This window comes from Lepidochelys kempii, chromosome 2, assembly GCF_965140265.1.
Source record: "Lepidochelys kempii isolate rLepKem1 chromosome 2, rLepKem1.hap2, whole genome shotgun sequence".
NCBI lineage: Eukaryota > Metazoa > Chordata > Testudines > Cheloniidae > Lepidochelys > Lepidochelys kempii.
In genome coordinates, this window is record NC_133257.1 from 193448278 (window position 1) to 193467280 (window position 19003).

General features: G+C 44.3%; 1 protein-coding gene across 3 annotated transcripts in view; it reads left to right on the top strand.

Annotated features, from left to right (window-relative positions):
- Positions 1–17697: 17697 nt before the first annotated feature.
- Positions 17698–19003, top strand: part of SNRK (SNF related kinase) — a 75818-nt gene continuing 74512 nt past the window's right edge. For all 3 annotated transcript variants that reach the window (XM_073333322.1, XM_073333324.1, XM_073333323.1), the window contains exon 1: positions 17698–17992. The gene's annotated coding sequence lies outside the window, so the exon portion shown is untranslated. The remainder of the gene's footprint in view (positions 17993–19003) is intronic.

The window sequence follows — 19003 nt, forward strand, 5'->3', positions numbered from 1 at the left end:
TCAGGCTTTTAACCCCTCACCAAGTTGGTGATGAGAATTTTTGGCTTGGGAGTAGTTTTACCTTCTTCTCGTACTAAAAGAAAATATTTTAACAGTTTAAGGTTTTAAAATGTATATGTGATCGAGATGGGAGAGCCTCATTACATCTTTCCAAACAGAAAGGGCCTGGGGTCTTCTTCTGGTTCAACACCCATCCTCCTTCAGAGCCTGGGACTAGACAGATGAGTCTTGTGGCATGCCCGGAGATCAACAGATTTGTAGTATTTAGACCAAAAGGCAGGCAAATTGCAAAGTTGAGAGCTTCTCACAGAAAATGCCCTGCCAATTTTGTACCAAGAAGGCTCCAGACCAGACACCTCTATGGATCATAGGTAAGGCACTGCATGAGAAAAGAGGTGATCTCTCATGTAGGCAGGTCCCAACCATTTAAAACTTTACTTGTCATAACCAATGCCATCTGGAAACCAATAATAGATCCTGTAACATGGTTGTCATGTGCTCATGGTGAGAGAGCTGCTGCATTTTGAACTAGCTACAGTTTCTGGTATGATTTAAGGTATAACCCAATATAGAGCATGTTATAGTAATCTAATCCCAAAGTGACAAAATGCATGTATTTCAGTAACAAGGGTCTGCATCCAAAAGAAACAGTCACAATCTCCTGGTTTCACCACCGAGACATGAGTGGTCTGAACATAGGTGCTGGAACGAGGAGTGCTGGCTTGAAGTAGCAATAACAAACACCAAATACATGGCTTCTGCCTTCAGCACCCCACTATAAAAATTGTTTCAGAGCCACTGGTCTGACCTAGTGGTCAAAGAAGGAATCAGGCTGGGTCAGATACCGGGAGGTCAGGGTCCAAGACAGGCTAGAGGGCAAACCAAGAGTTGAGCATCAGGAAGCAGGCAGGTTCGGGTTACCAGGAGATCAGCAGCAGAAGACAAACTTGAGAGCAGAACCACAGATCAATAACCAGAGTCAGGCCGGGTCAAGATACCAGGAAATCAAGCCGGGGAGCAGGAACAGGAAGCACAAGGTACACAGTCCAGAGCAGGATTGATCCAAGATGAAGCGGGACCTGGCAGCCACATGGGCTTCCTCAGCTGTGCCCCCTGCCAGCCCAGCTCCGGAGGCCGGCGCCTGGGGTTGAACCTTGCAGACACCACTGAGTTCCCGCTCTCGCAGCAGCTGCAGATGGCCTGGGGGCCTTTCACTGGCATCCAGGCATTGCCAGCTTGGCTGAAGGAGAAGGCTTTGGTCAAGGGATCTGGCACTGGGGTGGCTGCCATGACCTTCAGGTGGCAGGTGATGTAGATCAGGGGTCTCCAAACTTTTTGAATCGCACGCCCCCAGGGCCAGCTCTGGGGAAGTAAAAAAAAAAAAAAGAAGAGCTGCCGCCGGCGTGCCACCGAAGCATCAGAGGTCCAGGAGCGCTGCTGCCACGGTGCCGGCGGTGCTCCTTCGGCGGCGCCCCTCCTGCCGCGCACCCCCATGGATGGTCTTGCGCACCCCACTTTGGAGACCACCGATGTAGATCACATTCTTGGAATCACCAGCAAATCTGAATGCATTAACCATGAACCAGAGGATGTCCCACCAGAGCCTGGTTCAGCTACCAGATACCAATGCTGAACTCCTGGTATCTGACCCAGCCTAACTCCTGTCTGATCACTAGGTCGGACCACCCACATCCTGGTCATGACAATTTCTATGAACAACAGGCCTGGTCCTGTGCTGAGTTTAAATAGGAGCTATGGACCAATCAGGACTCCCAGTATCCTGCCAATCAGGTTCCAGGATTGGAGTCCTCTATCAGGTTTCAGCTTCTGCCCTAGCAACTGTTGGCAGGTTGCTGGGTGACAGGTTGGTGCTTACTAACTCCTACAAGTCCTGTAGACCCAGGTTTAAGACCTGTGGTCCCTGACATCTGGCTAGTCAAAGATGAGAAAAGGACTTCCTAGAAATTGCTGTTCTTCGTGTAATGGCAGATAGGAATTCAATAATAACTCCCAGATTGCAAACCAATAAATGGCAGGCACACATCCTCAGTATTAAGAGGAAGATATAATCTTTGCCATATCTTCTGGTTGCCTCCCCTAACCTGCTAGCATCACCTCACTCTTATCTGGCTGAGCTTCAGCCACCTAATTCTCGACCAGGCCTCATTTTCCCGCAAACATTCAGCTAGGTGTTCAACAGCACTGGCCTTGTCATGTGAGCTAGCAATGTAGAGCTGGTTGTTGCCAACAGACTGGAAACACTGCTGCAACTTACTCCTGCAAATCCTCCTAACAGCCCTGTGTACGAACTGAATAAAGGGGAGGCAAGATGGAGCTCCACATGATAGCATCCAAAACCTCCGCTGAGAATGTTCAGCAAGGAAGGAGTGGGAAAACCTGGATAGCAACCCTATTTGCTCCTGCTGCTGTCCACAGGAGACTCAACAGTGCCCCATGATCAGTGGCATTGTAGGCTGCAGATAATAATAAATATTTAATACAGCTCTAACAATATTAGCATGGGCACTGGGGGTTACGAAAAGTAATTCATGTATGTCTGTAACGAGTTACAAGATCCTTAGACAAAAGGTGCTATAGAAGCAAGAAGTATAGCTATTAAATATTACTTTTTACAATTGTCTGTTTACCTCATACACTGTAGTAGCCCGAAGTCTGTCAGGGGAGGTGAACTACAGCAAAGATCAAAACAGAGCTGTCAGGAAGCAATTTTCCCCTGGAGAGAAGAGAGGAGAATTTCTTTTCTTTAAACACTCCTTTCCTGATGGCATCCATTGAAGCTTCTGTTGGAATGTTTGCACTTAAAATGCTATGCCTAGTGTAATACAATCTTAGGGCTTCCCCGTGTAGCAGGCACGCTGGGTAAATCTGAAACAGTTAAAATGAAATTAAGAGTTTTATTTTTATCTGCAATGGCCATGGAATTATGGCCCAATTTTAAAACCTGAGTGCCCAATGTTAGCCTCCTAAATTCATCTTTAGACTCCTAAATCTTCTATTTAGTAGCCTAACTTTAGGCCTTCCAATTTTGAAAATATTGGCCTATATCCTTGAATCACTCGGTTATGTCTAGATGTTGCATGAGTCTCTAAACCGTAGGTGTTAAGAAATACCATATGCTGCAATACCAAGTTACAACAGGGTGAGCTAAGGACAGAGCGTCATCCTTAACTTTGAATTTCCTTCTCTTTTCCGAATGGTGTTACAACTTTTAGCATTACTTAAATGCATATTTTGTGGTTTAATGAACTTCAGGCACAAATGTTTTATCTAATATTAAAGCTGACAGAAAAATAATGATGTTCACTGTCAGCACAAATAACATTGAAAGACAATGAATCATTGACTTGTAAACTATAATCAATTGAAGTTATTTGCCTCTATAAAGGTAGATCGTTAAAAGGCTAAATGTGATTTTAAATGGTTACAAAATAGAGAGTAGAGATACATTAAATATGGATGATAAGAATAAGGAATAAAACCAGTGAAAGAAAAGCCAGGATGTTCAACATATTCATAAATGATCTGGAAAAAGGGGTAAACAGTGAGGTAGCAAAATTTGTAGATGATACAAAACTACTCAAGATAGTTAAGTCCAAAGCAGACTGCGAAGAGATACAAAGGAATCTCACAAAACTGGGTGACTGGGCAACATAGTGGCAGATGAAATTCAATGTTGATAAATGCGAAGTAATGCACATTGGAAACATAATCCCAACTATATATATAAAATGATGGGGTCTAAATTAGCTGTTATCACTCAAGAAAGACATCTTGGAGTCATTGTGGATAGTTCTCTGAAAACATACACTCAATGTGCAGCAGCAGTCAGAAAATCTGACAACACTGGGAACCATTAAGAAAAGGATAGATAATAAGACAGAAAATATCATATTGCTTCTACATAAATCCATGGTATGCCCACATCTTGAATACTGTGGTCGCCCCATCTCAAAAAAGATATATCAGAATTGGAAAAGGGTCAGAAAAGGGCAACAAAAATTATTAGAGGTATGGAACAGTTTCCATATGAGGAGAGAATAATAAGACTGGGACTTTTCATCTTGAAAAAGAAATGACTAAGGGGGGATAGGATAGAGCCTAGAGGTCTATAAAATCATGATGGGTGTGGAGAAAGTAAATAAGGAAGTGTTATTTACTCCTTCTCATAACACAAGAACTAGCGGTTGCCAAATGAAATTAAAAGGCAGCAAGTTTTAAACCAACAAAAGGAAGTATTTCTTCACACAATGCACAACCTGTGGAACTCCTTGCCAGAGGATGTTGTGAAGGCCAAGACTATAACAGGGTTCAAAAAAGAACTAGATAAATTCATGGAGGATAGGTCCATCAATTTCTATTAGCCAGGATGGGCAGGGATGATGTCCCTAGCCTCTGTTTGCCAGAAGCTGGGAATGGGCGACAGGGAATGGATCATTTGATGATTACCTGCTCTGTTCATTCCCTCTGGGGCATCTGGCATTGGCCACTGTAGGAAGACAGGATACTGGGCTAGATGGACCTTTGGTCTGATCCAATATGGCCGTTCTTATGTTTCATTACATGAAACAGAAATGACAGTGAACACTTCTGAGTCAGCCTAAGGAAAGAAGTTTTTTACAAACAAAGCCATGTCTCTGACCAAGTATCTCTGTCCATCCCTATCCATCTAATGCAGATGCAGTATATCATATGTATTACAACAACTTCCAACACTTTTCATGTCATAGATTGCAAATGACTGGGAAATACATTGTACACATGTCCTGGCTCCCATCTCTTCTTCAGGTGGAATCAGTAAAGCCTCAGTCTGTCTTGACGAATGTAGAACTAAGACATCTGTGACCAGTAAGTGTAGAATTGACAACATGAAGGTGCCCATCAAGTAAATGTCTGTGTGATGGGATCTCAGAGCCTCAACAGATATGTGAATACTATGTATTTGGACTGATCACAATTTTTCCATCACAACATAGTTTTTCTCAAAAAGTGTCTATTTTCTGCAGAATATTTTGAGTTTTAGTTAAAAAAACAAAAAACTTTTTGGCCAAAAGCCCAAATTTTTTGGTGTTTGAGGTAAAAATTTTCTGCAGAAAAAAAACCTCCGTTTTTCAAACAGGTCTAATGCATATACACAGGAGGATGGATAAGGTAGGTTGAGTTCTCTGTCTCAGAGTGGATGGGAAAGGCACTGTCTCTGGGCTTTCTATGGAATGACTGTGATTGCTGTACCATATTAAGAGTGTGGGTTGTGACGGATTTGGGTCTTTGGAGAGTAAGATACAAGATGTTGGTATCTCTGGCCCATAATGGGCAGGTGGATAGGAAAAAGGCTGCTTGTACCTGGTATGTGGTGGTTGAATGGTGGTCTGCAGGTCAACAGGATAAGTGTGGGAGCAGGTAGTAGGGGTCTGGAGCCCATATTGGAAATGTAAATGGATTAGCTTATGTATGATTAAGGAGGTTTCTGGCCTACAGAGGAAGGCTCTGGAATGTTACAGAAAGAAAAACAATCAGCTTTCTATGTTCAGTAATTCATTTTACTGTTTTAGAAATTTGTAAGACTAAGAAATGCAAATGTACTTTTGATGTGCTGATTACTTTGGGGTGCACAAAAACATGAAAAGTAACTGTAATGAAATATCTCCTGGGTGTCTTGGAACATCCAAAGGGAACGCAGGAGGAGTTCCCTAGGAAACAAGAGACGCACTGACAAGCATTTTTAAGCCTGGACAGCTGACAGCTAGTCAGTTGAGCTCTGAACATCATTGCTAGAAGGTATGTGATTCCACTCAAAAGTGTGGTTGGTAGGATTAAATGTGGAGAGCCTTAGATTTCTGAGAGAACCTACAAGGGAAGCAGGCTGGATAGATTAGTGTCCATAAATCCTTTCTGAAACCACTGAGAAGGATAAAAGTCTGATCACTAGTTTATCCAAAAAGGGATTTGGACCTTAAATAACTCTAAAAAAAGATTATAGGGCACAATTCTGCCACTTAGGCACAGACCACATTGGAAGCAACAGAAGTCACACCATATGTCCTGGAGCCCCTTGACACCCAGCGGGAGTGTGTCAATTGCACCACACCCTGGCAAAGGGTAATATGCTCTGCTTTCTGTAGCTGGCCAGCTCAAATCCATGTCCTTTTTGGGCTTGTTTAGGAGACTGTAGACAATGTAATTGTGCCTGATGCATCTATGGGGTGCAAAGGGGAAGAAAATATCTTGCTGGCCAGGAAGTGGGTAAATACAACTTGTCCTCAATAGTTTTCAAACAGTGGCCTGAGTGCCATCAGTGGTCCTTGGGGTCCCTCTTGGCGGTTCACAGTATGAAACATTTTGAGAATCAAGCAGTTGGAATTTGGGATGTTAGGAGAGGAGGTGGACTAGGAGAGACTCTCTCTTTTACAAAGGTGTCATAGAAGTGAGAAGTTGGAGAACTATTGCTCATAAACTCCCACACCTTGTTCCGAGATAGTTCCTGCTTGGAAACAGATGTGCCAGTAAATCAAATACAAGTAATAAATGCATTTAATAGCTAGATCAGTATAATTGCTTGCCTCGTCAGCTAGTAAGCAAAGAGAACGAACAAGTACCATAACAGTTTTATTACATGTTCATGCTTGTGTTTCCTTGAGACGTATGATGTAAGCAAACTGTATGATACAGTACACTTCAAACAAGCAGTTAAAAGTAAGAGTTCGCAACAAGCAATTTAAAACAAATGTTGGGAGAACTAGGACTTCAAGAAATCTTTTCCAGGTTAAGTTGTAATTATAGTTTACGATTTGATGAGGAGAATAAGATGATGTGAAACATCATACAGGATATTAACATTTAGAAAGACATCCTTTAAATATTTTTTCTCTTGTTTGCTTGTAAGATGTGTTTCAGGGAAGTAATATAAACTACTATCTGTAAAATCATCAGGCATGACTCTGTATGGAAATTTTTTGCATGAGTGATTGGTTGTGAAATATCCCCACCCTTTCTTAGTTCAAGCAACATATAAGGAATGTGATTCTTATTTCTCAAGTAGAGTATTTTATTTATTGCAGATAAGAGTGTAAAATTCGTTTTGAAGTGCTTGAATATTAGTAAATTGGAATTAAGATGTTAAATACATTTCTGGCAATCTACTACAGTTTTACAAATATTGCATGGATTATTACAAGGGAATGCATCTTTGATGTTACATCAAGATATATTAGGCTGCTAAATCATGTAAAGTAAGTCCTTAGATTTTTTTCATTTTACAGCATAGCACATTGTGCGTGTTATGTTGTACTGTAGGGGAAGTGGACAAGAAGAGGCTGAAATAGTCTGCCAAAGTCTGATTTTTACTTAAATTAATGGGTTTTTACTGATGTGAGAACAACATGGACCCTGAAGATAGATCTTCATGTGAAATTTCACCATCAAAAGCAATACAGCAAAGTTTAAAAAACAAATTCTTGTAAAACATTTCTAAAATGAATATTGTCATAGTCCTGTGGGGCAAATATGGCTAAACAGATGGTCATTAACAAATATATATTGTGACAGGGTCGGGCCAGATGACTACAGGAGAGTAATAGAAGGCAGATATATTAGCCCTAGGCTAAGTAGGTCCCTTTCCCCTGGGTAAGGTAACAGGGAAGGTTCCAGAACAATCAGGAACCTTCTGGAGACAATTAAGACAGGCTGATTAGAACACCTGCAGCCAATCAAGAAGCTGCTAGAATCAATTTAGGCAGGCTAATCAGGGCACCTGGGTTTTAAAAAGGAGCTCACTTCAGTTTGTGGTGGTGTGTAAGGAGCTGGGAGCAAGAGGCGCTAGGAGCTGAGAGTGAGAACGCATACTGTTGGAGGACTGAGGAGTACAAGCATTATCAGACACCAGGAGGAAGGTCCTATGGTGAGGATAAAGAAGGTGTTGGGAGGAGGCCATGGGGAAGTAGCCCAGGGAGTTGTTGCTGTTGCACAGATGTTCCAGGAAGCACTCTAGACAGCTGCATTCCACAGGGCCCTGGGCTGGAACCTGGAGTAGAGGGTGGGCCCGGGTTCCCCCCAAAACCTCCCAACTCCTGGTCAGACACAGGAGGAGTTGACCTGGACTGTGGGTTCATGAAAACGGCCAAACTGAGGGATGCTGTGAAGCTCCAAGGCAAGCAAATCCGCCAATAAGCGCAAGACCCACCAAGGTAGAGGAGGAACATTGTCACAATATATAAAAAATTAAGGCTAGAAATAGAGGGCCTGATTTTTCCACTCTATTATACTGCCTTAAAACTGATATAACAGAATGGAGAATGAGGTGCTCAGATTTTGCTGGCTAACACTAGTCATGGACTTTCTCTGGATCAAAGGCAGAGGAATTGTCTCATGCTACAACTTGCTCAATTTTAGCCCTCAAAGAAATTTTTCTTTTTGATTCACAGTTGTGTAGTTGTGGAGGAAAGAGCTCATAGGGCTCAGTATGACGTCAAAGTAGCGTCAACATCACTTTCAAGACTTCCGTGATGCATGCATTTCAGATATAAAACAGTCATGCCGAAAAACAAAGAAATCCACAAATTTATCTTCAAGCTTGACAACCCCTTAAAATGAATGAACAGCCCAGTTATGAATCAAAACATCCTGTTTCTTTTTTTATATTATAGCTGTAAATGGACAACAAATGCTAGATGCCTGTGATTGGACAAGAGGATGTTACTGTTTTAAAGTAGAAATTGAATTTAAAGTTCTGTATTTAATTAATTACTTTTGGCTTTGCCTTTTATTTTGAATTAATGATGCCTTGCCTGGAGATTTAAAAGAGAAAATTTGTAGCTTTCAATATTATTTCACTTTGTAGAATGTGGATGTTAAAGAATATACAAAAGTTGCTTTAAAGAGTAAAAGATTATTTGAAACATAAAAAAATTGTTGTTTTCTTTATGGTGTTCAAATAAGCAAGTATTGTATAAGGTTAATTATTTTGCATTGTTTGAATTTTCATTTGCTACACTATGTGTCGGATTTTGTAAATTAAAAGTCCCTGCAGTTGCATTGCTTTTTTTAAAAAGTATATTTCTTTCCTGCAGTTCTTTCCTTTTTTCTTTTTCACTTTACTGAATGCCTACTCAGCGTGTCAAGGTCAAAGTCACTGCAGCTGTTTTAAGAAAATTGAATTTTTCCTTTTCAGCCTGAATTGGGAAAACGTGTATATCTGCTGGCAACTTTGTAAATGAGACTCTTGCAGAGTAGACCAACTGCATTCTTCTAATATCCCACATATCTAAAGGCATGTCACAGAAAGAGACAGAATGAAATAAATGAAACTAACTAAAGGGCTAAATTAAGACACAGCCCAGCTTGGGAGTGAGGTGGGGTGGAGGTGGATCCTGTTCCTCCGGGGCTTCTAGGGAACACAGGCCACAGCAGGAGTTCTGCTACCCTTTTAGAGAGTGCAGCTCATGCCTCCTTAAATTATTGAAACTGAATACGTTAACTTGTTTTCAGCATTTCATTCAGTTTGGAGAATGAAACAATTTCACTTTCACTTTCTGGTTCTCATGCACTAGCACTACCTAGTCTCATGACTAGCTCTTTTGGTTACATTTCCAAGGCTGTAGGGGAATGTTTAGCTTTTTTAAAAAAATTGATTAAATGTAAAACAAAGCAAACCTTTCTGTTTGTATTAATTTTGTAACCTCCCTCTTTGTATATTTCAAAATCTAACTGTTAAGCCTGTTGATTACCTGATGCTGTCCCTTTATGGTAAATATCAGCTATATCATGAAACACTTTTTCCTGTGTAAGACATGATTACTGTTGCTCCATGACTATAATTACACTCAAAGACTCAGTTCCAGCATATCAAGCTTTCTTTCTAAGAAATGGCTCCTTTTTAAATCCATGATATTATGTTGTTTGTTGAGACGTGAATTACAGGGATTCAGCCACACATCTTCCTGCTTCATCTTGTCATTTTCTACACTGCACTGTATCTGCTTAAAGTTTCTGACAGGTCCATAAAAAGAACTGATGCTGTTCAAGCAACAGTGCATGTTGGACAATATCCTGAGGCCACTTCATTAACTAATACATGTGTTTCCTTATACCTAAAAATAAATAACACTCATAATATTGTAAAAGATTTTTAATATTTGCCTCAATAGGATATGTTGATCATACTTCATTTACAAAGTGGCACTGTACTGTATATAGGTCATATCTTAGCCAGTAGCACTTATGCCTCAGTAACACACATTGGGGTTAAGTGATTTGTCATATGATCAGAATTCTAATTTTCTTTCTTTCCTGCTTATAGGAAAGACACTGAAGTAAGCCTGATTTACAAAAATTAATTGCTATTGTTTGTGCTGGAGCAACCAACATACTATTGGTTACTTCCTGCAGTTTAGTTTAGTTTAGTCAAAACTATTATTGTACTAAATAAATATAAATAATCTTGGTCTTTGTTATAGTTTATTTTTAATGGCTCCTGCATTTGCTCCTCAGAACCCTGAGGATTCACCTTCATTTCCTCTATTAATGTTATATTGCCTCCTTCCTTCAAAGTCTATGCTTTGTTAATCTTTCTTCTGGCCCTGGAGAACTAACTGTGGAGCACATTAGGAATCACTGAACAGCAATGTGTTGTCTCCATCAGAAGCCTTTTCAAACTTTCCAAGAACAGGAAAAGAAAGACAGTACTTCAGAATCACACTCATGGCAATTATATGGCAATATAACAATATTGGGGAAATTCCATTTCCAGAACTGGGCTCCACACTTTTACTTTGTCTGACTTCCAGGAGAGTTATTGGGAATCCTTCTTAAATAACTGGGGCTCAGCCCTGGATCATAAATGCAAATTACCTCTACAGAACCATCCCTAACTTTACCATGTTTAATTAGTTTATCACGTCAAACACTTTAAGGCATGCCTGTGGACACTCTTCTGCTATCTTCCCTTAGAAGACCATATGCTTCAATGCCTCAGCCCAAAGGGATAATGACATCTACTTTTGGGGTGAGGGTATTGTTCATTCTTTATGCATTCCATTTGCTGAGACTACCAACCAAGATGACAATTTGTACTATCTTATGCTGGTTTTGGTAACATGAACTCCTGTCAGATAGCAACTGGACTGAGACTACAGGCTTATTTCACATATATCACTGAATGGCTGTCAGAGATTAATGACTTTTTGTGGTTATTCAGACTAGAAACTTTGAGGTGAAAGGTGGCCAGTTTCCTGAGCCATCCAATTTCCACTCCCATTGTGTTACTTCATATCTTCTGTGTCTTGCAGACTTTCAGTATACATCCAAAAAAGGGCATTGTATGATTCCTTTGGATATTTACTGCAGTTCCTCCTATGCCATTAAAGCCTGACATGCTGAGACTTAGTAGTTCTTGTGACATTTTCAAAGCTACTGTATGGTTGGGTGTTTTACTTATTATTTGCGTACTTCGGTCATTGTTGCTGTGTTTTTCCAAATTAATGCTGCATTCCCTCCTCCCTGAAAAAAAAGTTTTCTTTTATTATACAGTATTTGTGAGTGGGGAAGTATTGCCTATTAGGGGAGCCCAAGAGAGGTATTTAGTTTTTCCAGGTTTCTGGGTGGGGGTTCAAGACAGTTTTGTTTTTCTAGTTTTAAGAACCCCAATACTGAACCTGGCCTTGTTGCTGCTGACAAGACCTAGCAGAAGGTTTACACTTACATACACTGCATCAGTGGCAAAGCTGAGAATAGAAGCTAGGGGTGAAAACCTCACCCTGACTCCAACTCCTTTTTACCAAGTAAAAGAGGGAGTGGCATGAAGGTGCCTAAAAGCCCTATGTCCATTTGGGGTAGGATTCTCCTGGCACAGGAACTGTGGAGACAGCCTTTTAAGCGACCTCCCAAGGACCTGCTTGCAATCCCTGACATGGGGGCATGCTGGGTAGGGCCCCAATACACAGTGCTGCTATCCATAGGATAGCCCAGGGAGGCTACCACAATTTAGGTCCAGGGATTATCTAAATTATGCTGGGGGCATCTCCAGCCCCAAGAGCAGCCTAGGATTGGGAAGATGCAAAGGTGGTTTATAGACACCATGTCCCCTTCCCTCTCAGCTGCGTGTTCTGTGCTGTTCCTCTTAGACATGCAGCACAGAATCTCCCACAGGTCTAGTCTAGTTGGCAGCTGGTATCAAGTGGAGTGCCCCAAGGGTCGGTCCTGGGGCTGGTTTTGTTCAATATCTTCATAAATGATCTGGAGGATGGTATGGATTGCGCCCTTAGCAAGTTTGCAGATGACACTAAACTGGGAGGAGAGGTAAATTCGCTGGAGGATAGGGATAGGATACAGAGGGACCTAGACAAATTGGAGGATTGGGCCAAAAGAAATCTGGTGAAGTTCAGCAAGGACAAGTGTAGAGTCCTGCACTTAGGACAGAAGAATCCAATGCACCGCTATAGACTAGGGACCGAATGACTCGGCAGCAGTTCTGCAGAAAAGGACCTAGGGGTTACAGTGGACGAGAAGCTGGATATGAGTCAACAGTGTGCCCTTGTTGCCAAGAAGGCCAATGGCATTTTGGGATGTATAAGTAGGGGCATTGCCAGCAGATCGAGGGACGTGATCGTTCCCCTCTATTCAACACTGGTGAGGCCTCATCTGGAGTACTGTGTCCAGTTTTGGGCCCCACACTACAAGAAGGATGTGGAAAAATTGGAAAGAGTCCAGCGGAGGGCAACAAAAATTATTAGGGGACTGGAACACATGAGTTATGAGGAGAAGCTGAGGGAACTGGGGATGTTTAGTCTACGGAAGAGAAGAATGAGGGGGGATTTGATAGCTGCTTTCAACTACCTGAAAGGGGGTTCCAAAGAGGATGGCTCTAGACTGTTCTCAGTGGTACCAGATGACAGAACAAGGAGTAATGGTCTCAAGTTGCAGTGGGGGAGGTTTAGATTGGATATTAGGAAAAACTTTTTCACTAGGAGGGTGGTGAAACACTGGAATGCGTTACTTAGGGAGGTGGTAGAATCTCCTTCCTTAGAAGTTTTTAAGGTCAGGCTTGACAAAGCCCTGGCTGGGATGATTTAATTGGGGATCGGTCCTGCTTTGAGCAGGGGGTTGGACTAGATGACCTCCTGAGGTCCCTTCCAACCCTGATATTCTATGATTCTATGATTCTTCTGACTCCCACTCCACAGCTCTAACCACTGCCACATGCTGCTTCCATTACTAACAACCTGCTGAATGCCTTGACAAAATAAACTGCTAAGGGCTAACTTCATATTTGTTACAGGACCTTTACTGTGAACTTCCCCCTTTCTTTTTTCTGAAGTTCTTTGTTCAAAATTTAACTTATTGTTGGAATTGGTCTGATGCAGCTCACTAGTGGTGCGTGAAAAAGCCAGTGTTTAGAAAATTCCTAGAAACTAACCTAAAGTGATCATGTGTTGATCACTTGTAGTGTGTTGTCTTGTGACTGTACAATGGACCATACCTTCTGTATATATGCCACTTTCTATCTGACACAATAAAAGATTATAATAAAACAACACTTGACCAAAAATGTATTCTCACCCAAATATTGAATATAATACTATGCATGTGTGGGCGTCCATATATACTACCCACGATTTTTTAAGAATAGCTAATGCTTTTGGTACATTAGTGTTTGGGTTCCCAACTTGAGACATGTTAAAGGGGCCTGACTTTCAGAGAATGGATGTGAAGCACTTTCTGAATATCAGGACCCTTTAAAATGTCTCAAGTTGGAAACCCAAAATCTCTAGCTAAAATCTTGGATACAAGAGAAAGTTGTAAAGCACTTTGGGATCCTTCAGGATGAAAGGCCCTATATAAATATAAGATTATTAAGGCTCTATATAAGATTATTTCTACGGCCAATGGGAACTGTGGGGGCAGCACTTGGGGAGGGGGCAGAGTGTAGAGCGGAGCCTCCTGGCTGCTGCCCCTACGCGTAGAAGCTGGAGCGGGGCCATGCCGCTGCTTCCAGGAGCCGCGTGGAGCGGCCCCCTACCCTGCTCCCTGGCTGGAGCACCGGAGTGGAGCAAGCCCCAGACTCCGCTCCCCAGCAGGAGCTCAAGGGGCAGATTAAAACAGCTGGCGGTCCGGATCTGGCCCCCAGGATGTAGTTTGCCCACCCCTGCCCTAGCCTCTGTTTGCCAGAAGCTGGGAATGGGCGACAGGGGTTGGATCACTTGATGATCATCTGTTCTGTTCATTCCCTCTGGAGCACCTGGCATTGTCCACTGTCAGAAGACAGAATACTGGGCTAAATGGAGCTTTGGTCTGACACAGTATGGCCGTTCCTATGTTAAAAGATTGATGAGGCATGATTTCCTTTTACAAAACCATGCTGATTCTTCCCCAACATATTGTGTTCATCTATGTGTCTGATAATTCTGTTCTTTAGTATAATTTCAACCAATCTGCCTCATACTGAAGTTAGGCTTATCGGTCTGTAATTGCCAGGATTACATCTGGACCCTTTATAAAATTCAGAGTTACCTGAGCTACCTTACTTTCTAAAAGTCTCACACATACTTTTACACACACAATCTTACCATATGAAGTAAACGTACCTTATTTGTCCATAGTAATGACCCAAAATACGGTAATAGCAATACTGCAATGTTTGGGGGCAATTACTGTAGCATACAAAAATGTTAGAAAAATACACTCTTTCACCTACCCTTCCTTTCTCACACCACACACACATACATGTGCACACAATTTGTAATGTAGTTGTTTTATGGGTATGTGCATTTGGCCCTGCCACTCTCTCATGGCTGGCCCATAGAAAGGATAAGGGTACTATTACCCTAGAAGCTACAAAAGTTCTCCTTTAGGCCAAATTGTTTTTTGTTTTTGTTTTTTGCAAAAGGAGAATTCTAGTCTCTTTGTGTTGCTGAATTATTACAATTGTCATATACGTGTACCCTCTGTAAGAATCAGAGGAAGTGAAACCCAAGAGAAAACAGAACAGGGAATCAAAATATTTATTAGTTAGAAAGGCGAGAGGCACGATCTACAGCAATCTGCTACAGAACAATACTAACAACCATTAGCCTCCAGCTGGTTGTCTTTCTTAGGACCAACTATCAGAGTGAAGCATGCTGGGAAATGCCTTGATACAAGTGTGAGCTTAAAATTGAGAGCCCAGTGGTGACCAGGCAGCCAGAGGCAATGGGCCTGGTCACTCTGTTACAACAGATTTATGATAGTGTAACTCCATGGTATAAAACTGGTGTAACAGCAGTAGGGTGACCAGATGTTCTGATATTATCAGGACCATCCTGATATTAGAGGCTTTGTCTTATATACGCAACTATACCCCCCACCCCTGAAAAAAAGTGTCCCTCAATTTCTCACACTTGCTATATGGTCACCCTAAACAGCAGAAAATTGGGCCTATTATCTGTAGTAAATGCTGATGTAAAGGGAGAAATTCCCAATTCTGCTGAGGATAAGTGACTGGAATGTATGATACATTAAGATTACTATAACCAAAGACTGGTTTATGATGAATCTGGAGTATTTATTTTTTGTGTCCTGTAATTACATTTATATTACAATAAAAACAGAGTCTTTTTTGTTATCTTCCACACTTACAGAATTTCAGTTTAATAACTCTTTCAGAAAGCTGTACTCTAGTTTAACCACACGTTATTGGGCTCAATTCAGGAACTTTTGGATAATTCAGTGGCCTGTACTATCCAGGTCAGATTAGCTGATCATAATGGTGCCTTCTGGCCTTAAAAAAGAAAAATCCATAAATCTACAGTATTTTATTAGCATGACATGCTGTATCAGTTTCGTCAAAACATAAAAGAGACAAGAAGCCAGAGTCTCCTTCAGAGATACATGCTTCTGCCTGGAAGTGGTCTTCACTGTAGTTGGGGTTTTATCCTCTCTCACCATTTGTCCGGATTGGCCATTTCTAACTGAGAGGCCAGGTGCTATCCAATCTGCCACTATCTCTGCTTTCTCTTAGGGTTATGAAGCTTTCCTTTGTTACTTTTTGAGGGAAAGTCTTATCATTTCTAATAGTTTAAACATGTTTTTGTCACTCTCCTGAGTATCTAGGAGCCTGACTGCTCCCACTGATATCACGGAGAATTTTGTTTCTGTTTTCAATGGAAGGCAGATCAGGCCTTTGGATGGTGCAGTAGAAAATCTCTCTTAGTTTCTCTCTCTCATCTATGATATTAGATGCACCATTATTTCTCTCTCAAACACCCTTCATGCCTTCTCCTCACATCTTTTACCCACCCTCAACCTCATCTTCTCCCACAACTTCAGCCTAATTCTCTCATCCATCAGTCACCTCATTCAGCCCCTCATTCCGGGAGTGGAATTGCACTCTGCCAAGCTCTTCTACAAACCAAGCCCAATCCATCTGAGATGCTGAAGTGAGATTTCCCTTTTCCTTTCTCTTTTCTGAGTTTATTAAGAGCCAACACAACATTGCTTCAGGTAGACAGAGCTGCATCACTTTATGCTCCAGTCATAGTTTCAAGGATTTTTTCACAATCTCCATGGCTAGGTGCTTAATATTTTGAAAGATCAGATTACAGAACCCAAGATGGCAGTTTCCAGGAAAGAAACACTGATTCAATTACAACCCACAAGCCGGATCCATTTGGCTGCTGTCCTCCCCTCCTACCTTCCCTCACCCATCTTTGTCACATTCTCATCCCCCACCTAGTTCTTCTCACCCATGTCCCCAAACCCTTACACTCACCTTCTCACCTCACAAAACCTCTCAAGCTCTCCCCCTACCTCCAAACCCTCCTCCTCCAACCCACCCCAATCCCTCCTCTTCAACCCCACCCCACCTCCAAACCCTCCTCCTCCAACCCGCCCCAATCCCTCCCCCTCAACCCCACCCCACCCCCAAACCCTCCTCCTCCAACCCACCCCAATCCCTTCTCTTCATCCCCACCCCACCTCCAAACCCTCCTCCTCCATCCCACCCCAATCCCTCCCCCTCAACCCCACCCCTAAACCCTCCTCCTCCAACCCACCCCAATCCCTCCCCCTCAACCCCACCCCACCTCCAAACCCTCCTCCTCCAACCCACCCCAATCCCTCCTCTTCCACCCCACCCCACCTCCAAACCCTCCTCCTCCATCCCACCCCAATCCCTCCCCCTCAACCCCACCCCTAAACCCTCCTCCTCCAACCCACCCCAATCCCTCCCCCTCAACCCCACCCCACCTCCAAACCCTCCTCCTCCAACCCACCCCAATCCCTCCTCTTCCACCCCACCCCACCTCCAAACCCTCCTCCTCCATCCCACCCCAATCCCTCCCCCTCAACCCCACCCCTAAACCCTCCTCCTCCAACCCACCCCAATCCCTCCCCCTCAACCCCACCCCACCTCCAAACCCTCCTCCTCCATCCCACCCCAATCCCTCCCCCTCAACCCCACCCCACCTCCAAACCCTCCTCCTCCAACACTCCCCTGCCTTAAACCCAATCTCCAAATCCTCCCCCATCTTCAAACTCACCCCCCACGAGCCCTCCCCTCACCAATCCTTTCCCCCCTTCAATCTCCCCCCCCGCGTCCTGTCCCTCCCCAACCCGCTACGCTCCTTCAGCCGAGGCGTGACGGCAAGACTGTGGCACCTCCCTCCGGCGCATGCGCAGCGGCGACCCTTTCTCTGTGCCGGTTGCCCCTCCCTGGCCCCGCCCCCAGGTCTCGGGAGCCGCCGGCCGTTGTTGTCAGTGCGTCGCGCTCGGAGTCGCCGCAGCGGCAGGAGCCGGGGCCAGAGCTGGCGGCGGCGCTGGGCGCGGGACACGCAGAGCCGGACGCGGGCACAGGTCGAGCTGCTCCCCGCCGCTGTTTCGCTGTCCTGCCTGGGCCCCGCTTCTCCCGGGGGCGCCTCCAGCTCCCAGCGCGGGGAGCGGCCGGTGACAGGGGCCGGCGCCGCTGCCCATGTGGGGGGTGGCGTCCGGAGGAGCCGCTGCTGCGGGGGTACGTTACTGGCGCGGCGCGGGGGAGCGGTGTCCCGGGGCTCCCGGCCCGGCGGGGATGGCGGAAAAGTAAGGGACCGTTCCCCGGGTCCGGCCTGCCCGCCGGGGCCCTGGCTCCCTGCCGGCCGGGCAATGGCGGCCTCGCCCCGGGGAGGCGGCGGGGCCCGGCGGCGGGGCAGTTCCCTGCTCCTGAAGGTCGGGGCTGCCCGGGCTGGGGGAGCCACATCTTGTGTCTCCTCCTCCTCCCGGCTTAGGCCGGCCGGGTGAGGGTTGGTGCGGGGCTGGAAGCGCCTGGGCAGGCGGGAGTGTGACCCAACGACCCCGTCCCGTCCCGCCGCGCGCGCGCGTGTGTGTGTGACACGACGACCACCCCCACGCCCCCGGGCACGCGTGTGTGTGACATGATGACTCCCGTCCCGCCGTGCGTGTGTGTGTGTGTGTGTGACACGACGACCACCGCCCCCGCACGCGTGTGTGTGACATGACGACTCCCCCTTTCCCCCACGCGCGTGTGTGTGTGATTTGTGGTACTATCAAAATCCAAACACGGGCCAAGCAGGCTCTGAGGGAAGAAAGTGAGGTGGAGTTCACCCTCACCTCTCACACCCTGTGGAGGGCAGGGACACCTATGGTGCTTTGCCTGTTCTATGCTTTGTGTTAAAAGGGTGAAATCTTTCTAGCTAGAGAAATTCTTAAACCAGAATCCTATCCACATTTTGGGGGGGATGATACTATACTGCCTCTTACTCTTTCAGGCCAGAGGCATAGCCAACAGGTTTGTTCAGAGTGAGCTGACATTCTTTCTTTGCTTAGAGGGAGTACCTCTGACAGACAGACAGACAAACAAACTTTAGGTGTCTCTTTTCCTTTGGCAACAGTTGTATAATCATGCCATTAACACTATTTCGTTGAACTGCTGTTTCTAGGTTACTATCGAAATTAATTTGGCAAGTAGCCCTGTACTGGACAATGGCTTTTATGGACCTTAGTGGCTAGGTTCTGACACCCAGAA